Here is a 6,000-nt window from a genome sequence, read left to right as displayed (position 1 = left end):
TTTTATAGCTTAGCTTTTTTCAGTTTGGTGGTTTGTTCATGAAGCTGCATGTGTTCATGTTTGGAGGTTTTAGCTAGAAGCTACTCAGCGTCACGTCTGCTCTGCCTACGATACAAAGACCGGCTGCACCAGAACAAGGTTTACATGTACGTAGTCGAACACTTTACTGTATTTTGTCCCTTCCTCTCCTGTAACCAACTTCAGCGAGGAACCACAGAATGGATGAAGCTAAAACAGATGTGATGGTGTTTTCTCCCAACAGCACACAGGTTCACGCACACCACGGACACACGGTGTAAACCCAGCCTCGCCGTCTAGTGGAAATGTCTATGGTACCATGAAAAAAAAACAGCGAGAAACAGAAAACAAATGACACATCTGCATGTGCGGTCGACTGAAACACATGAAGATTGAAACTGATCAGGATTAAAGATTTATTTTATCAAAAATAGATCACAATTGAAGATTGTCAAAATAATCATGGCAACAATAACTGGGAATAAAAAAACAGGAAAAAGAAAAGAAATCAAAATGCATTTTGCTTCCACACTGAAGTTCCCAGAGCACAGTACCCACGCACACTATTGCTTTTCCTTATTTTTGCATGAAAATTAGACAATTTTGGTGAAAAGCCTGAAGTAAAAACTCTGCAGTTGATAATGAAGCATGAAAATGTCCTCCAAGACGAAACAATGGATGTTCCATGTCGTGATTATCAAGTGATGGTTGAAAATGTGGAAATCTGACCAGGCTGACTCTTTTTTAGTCAGAAGGACTCACAGGGGAAATACTGTACTATTATTGTTGCACATACAGTATGCAGAATACGTTAATCATCACGAGGCTCATCGGTGCCTCAGTCAGACAGATATCGCCCTCGGCTGTTTTTATGTCTGAGCAAAGCAGAATTACAACCAGACCAAACTGCAGAGTTGACGCTAAGGGTCTGATGGAGTTTCACAGACTAGTACAAATGTTTAATGATGATCATAACAATAAGTTCAACTATTTGGGAAATATTTTAGTTTGCCAGCTTCCCCAGAGTCGGATGAGAAGATGTAAATCCACTCCAGAGATCTGCTACGTGTTTAGCCTTCAGAAAGACTGGAAGCAGGTGGGAACTGCTAGCTTAGCGCCACAACTCCAATTCACCATGTGTACCAGAATGAGGACAGGACGTTTGAGATGCTAGCGGCTCTTGGTTAGCAAGTAGCTTCAATGCTAACTACTTCTAAAACCGCAGTTTCTCACTTTTATTCACTTATTTTCTATTTCTGCACTTATTCGGTAAACAAGACGTAACATGTAAATCAGACAGCTTTACAGTTGTCAGAAGCTAGGCTAGCTAGCAGCGTCCCCCTGCTTCCAATTTTTGTGCTAAGCTAATCTTTGTGCTAGGTTAATGTCCTGGACCTAAGCGTGTGCTGCTTATCACATATTTTCACAGGTTTATGATGTGACTTTCATCACTTAATAGCTCCAGCGCTAACTGATCCTAAAACCATGTAAACCGTACGGTATTTCATGCTAGCAGTTTGCCTCCAACCTTTATGCTAAGCTAGGCTAAACACACCCGGGCCTTTTCCCTACAGTTACTGGACACAGAGATTAAACTGATTCTCTTGTCCAAATCTGGGAAAGAAAGCTAACCGGACGAATTCCCAAATTTTCAGATTCTTCCCTTTGCTAAAATTTAGCTTTCAGAAATTGTAGCATTTTAGACCATCGGCTGAGATAAAAACTCCATTTCCATTAAAACCTCAAACTAATTAGCAGTTTTTTAAGACAGGCTGACTTCGTCCATTTATTCAATGGTAGGAAACCTCTGCAGAACATTATTGCCCTTAAATCAACAGTTAATTCAACAACAGTCGCACTCTCGCTCACACACAACCATTTGAACAATTTCACAAATAAATTAAAATGTGCAAAGAAAATCGTGATGTCAGGCTCTAAGCTGTTAGTCAGGCTGGATGACATCTGATACTTAATCAAAAGGCCAATATTGGCTTCATATAATCATCCCTAGTTAGTATGGGTTTGTAGACATGTCCTCTAGCATTTCTAGCGTGTTTTTCTAAGTTATTAAATGGCAGTTTATAGAGCGTTTGGGTTTGTTTAATCGCACCAGATAATTAGAGAGGCATTTCAAAACTCAATCCAGGTCTGATGACAGGTGTTCAGATAATGGAGGGACTCCAACGTCATTCAGGTGTTAAAGCTTCTGTCGGTAATGAGCGGACACTGAGGTAGATGTTATCGATATAACAGATATACAGCATTTTGATCGAAAACCCAAACGCAATCAGAAACATTCAAAGGAAATCAGATGTCAAATGTCTGCATTAGATGCATTTCGACTGTCTTTTTTTTTTTTTTTTTTGTAATTTTCCACACAAACATTCTTTTCATTGGGCAGTTTTTTCTTCTTCTTCTTCTTCTTTTTTTTTTTTTTTTAACGTGTTTTGGCAGGCAGACATTTGCCCGCTGGAGCTGCTTTGTTTTTACCAAGGCAAAATGAAAAAAAAAATAAAAATAATAATAAAACACATTAGCAAAAATGTTAAAAATCTACAAAATAATTCACGAGGTTAACCAATTCCTCTCCATATAAAACATATACAGTATGATACTTTAAAAAATAGAGATTTAGCAACTAACTCCACCGGTCGAACAGAATTATTTCAATAAACTTGATATCGATGAGCTGTTGTTGTTGTTGTCGTTGTCGTTGTTCCCATTTTACAGGTTGAGCCGTCAGCACAAAAGTCAAACTCGTTTTCCTCTGTTTGCACATGCTCTACTTTCCAAGCATGCAATAATAGGTTTTGGTTTGAATATGATATGCAACGTACAGACAGGACTTACAGGGTCTTTTTCTCTACAGCAAGAGGAGCAATCTCCCAAATAACATCTATTTGTGAATATATGGAGGACTCCGTCAGCCAGCAGACATGTTGTAAATACACGTAGCAGGTGATTCAAGTAACGTTAGTCGTACCTCAGAGTCCCACTGCAGCTTCGCTCTGTGCAAAAATCAGTCAGGATGTCCTCTTGTCATGGAAAGGCGTCTCATAGCTCCGTGTTTTCCTATGAGTGTCAGTGTTTTTATCCAGAGTTTGTCTTATTTCACCTTCATCAGAGGAAGGAGGAGGAGGAGGAGGAGGAGGAGGAGGAGGAGGAGGAGGAGGGGAAGCAGGGATGGTGTACTCTTTTGGTTTGACGCGACGTAGGAAGGGACAGCAAGGTGGAGCTGCAGCTCATCGTTCTTCACCTGGAAGAGAATCAGAAAAAACACCAGAGATCCCATTACATAATATAAAGAAGAAGAAGAAGAAGCCTTTTATACTTGTATTTGAGTTATTATTCTAACCCGACCCATCATCTTTTGCTGACCTTCACCCGGTAGTTTTGGTGCCTAAACGTAACCAACCTGCGCCTGAAAACAGACAATAATAAAAGAAAACTGAAATATATAAGCTAACCAAGTGTCAGTCTCTAGTTTACAGTCTTCATCAGCACAGCGGGATGTTCATTTAGTAAATTATGGTCCATTTAGAGGAAGATACACCAGGAAGAGGGGGGTCCTGTCTAAACATAACCAAACTAACGAACGTCACCTCTGGCTCCTAAAAACCAAGATGGTGACATCACCATGGCCACGTCCTCAGGTGACGTCGTATAAAGGCAGGAGGTCCAGGAGGTTCACTATCTGACTACACGTCTCCCCTGAACTTCGACCTTTTGGATATAAATTGTTGTCTAATCTTTATTTATACAGCTCCAGTTCATTACAGCGTTAACTCAAGACTGTTTCCATAAAGAGCAGCTCAGAACAAACTCTTTCATTCAGAGACCAAAGATTCAGGAATTCAACAGGAAGGATTCAAGAATCCTCACAGAGCAGCTCAGAGATTAGATTAGGACACAGTGGAGGAAGAACTCCCCTTTAACGGGAAGAACTCTAATGGGAAGAACTCCCCCTTTAACAGGAAGAACTCCCCCTTTAACGGGAAGAAATATGATATATGACTAATAATGAGCAACATGGTAACAGCCTATAGTTAATATATGAATAACAATAACATGACTAATATTATTTATTAATAAGTAGCGGCAGCAGTATAAATATATATACTTAAATATATATACTTATATATATACCACTGTTAGAGGTAACAGTGACCTTTGACCTTTAACCACCAAAGTCTCACCAGTTCGTCCTCCAGTCCAAGTGGATGTTTGTGCCAGATTTTGAGATATTCCCTGCAGGTGTTTCTGGGATATCTGACCACCTGAGACACCCTCGTCCTCAGGTGCCGCCGGCGTGGAGCCACAAAAAACCTTCATGAGTCGAAGAACCAGAGATTCTGGACGTGATTCCTGAAGGAATCAGGCTGTGAATCCATAACGGCCTCGCAATCTCTAAATATTCCTCTTTTTCCCTTCCCACTGTCTCCATCGCCTCACACACACACACACACACACACACACACACACACACACACACACACACTTCAGGCCATCTCCATCACCACAGTCACATGCTGAGGAAGCAGAGCCAAGGACAGGACAAACCAGCAGCCATCACTTCCTGTTTATTCTGTCTCCATCGTGCACACGGAGAGCGGCCGAGCTGTTGTGGCACGCCGAGGCCGAGCTAATGCTAAAAGGTCACCACGGCCTGGACGGGAAATACACCCCCTGATGTGTGATCAGATTAGTATCTCCCACACAGACGCTGGGAAATGTTTGAGAGCTCGTCCCTATAAATGAGTAATTGCTGCACTCAGTTAATTCAATTGTTCCCTCAATAATTTAAACCCCTGAATTACTTCACTAGAATTAATAATTCACATCTTCTAAATGACTAAATCTTGTCACCAGTTTACTTAAAGGAGACCTATTTTTAACCCATGATCCTCTGTGTCCACATCCTGGTGTGTGAGTGACTGGTAGTAAAAGTGTTGGAACTGGTCCAGTAGATCACCTCAGCCAGCAGACACCAAACAGGCTGCAATGGCTGCAACGTGATCCTTTGGGACAACTGCACCTGATCACAGTAGGTCCACTAAAAGAGCTTGTTTGATCCACTGACAGGCTCAGAGTGTTATTCTAAGTGTGTGACAGCATCATGGAAAGGATCCCTACAGAGAGAGACCTGGAAGATCCTTTTGGTTTAACCACAAACAGCACACACACCAGACTACATTCACTAAAACAGGGATTTAACACAGGAGTTGCTGCTCTGCTGCTGCCTCGATCAGTTAGTTTGTTTGTGTTATTGTTTGACTTTGGTGCTTTAAAGAATGAGTTCAGACCCAACACAATATTTTTGCAACACACAATAACACAAACAAACTAACCAATAGAGGCAGCGGTAGATCAGCAACTACTGTGTTATGTAAGGTAAAATTGCTGTTTTTATCAATGGAGTCTGGTGGCTCTGACGAGAACAACATAACGTCTGTTCCTGGCTAAACAAACAGGCTCCTTTCATCTGCCTTCTTCATTCTTTTTTTCATAATTGTGAAGGATTTACAAGGCTGTGGAATGCTCCTTTATCACATTTGGCAGCTTTGGGCTCTAAGCATTGAACATTTCCTAGAGAGAGATCAGCTCACGGTCTGTAAATCCACGAGAAGCAGACGTCACCGTGCAGTGTTTCAGATTGGACAGGAACTGTGTGCCCGTGCTTTACACCTCTATGCACATGAATATTTTAAAAGGGATTATGCAGTAGCACCAAACCAGAAAACACAGTTTACCTGTAACAAGCTGCGCTGCTGTGAGCTGAGATTAAACCCCCAAGAGGTTTTAATCCAGTCACAAACTCATAGATTCCTTTTATCTAATCTCAGGTGTCCACTATGGACACTGATGGGAAACTGTTTGCAGCCACAGACGGCATGAAAATCCTCCTCAGACAGGATGTGACGAGCGGCAACCAGACAACCGAGCGTCCGGTGAGTCGGACCATAAACAAAAGCAGTGGAACCA

At 41.5% G+C, this 6,000-nt stretch overlaps 1 long non-coding RNA gene across 1 annotated transcript; it reads right to left on the bottom strand.

Moving 5' to 3' along the window:
• Positions 1-420: 420 nt before the first annotated feature.
• LOC139222095 (uncharacterized) lies at positions 421-2,711 on the bottom strand. The gene is made up of 2 exons (XR_011585908.1): positions 1,517-2,711; positions 421-1,485 (listed from the first exon to the last, which is right to left on the bottom strand). It is a non-coding gene; the product is annotated as an uncharacterized lncRNA (long non-coding RNA).
• Positions 2,712-6,000: the final 3,289 nt, after the last annotated feature.

Source organism: Pempheris klunzingeri, chromosome 22 (assembly GCF_042242105.1).
Source record: "Pempheris klunzingeri isolate RE-2024b chromosome 22, fPemKlu1.hap1, whole genome shotgun sequence".
In the NCBI taxonomy this organism is placed as follows: Eukaryota; Metazoa; Chordata; class Actinopteri; order Acropomatiformes; family Pempheridae; genus Pempheris; species Pempheris klunzingeri.
The sequence above is the reverse complement of the archived record's forward strand: the minus strand, read 5'-3'. Positions and strand labels throughout refer to the sequence as shown.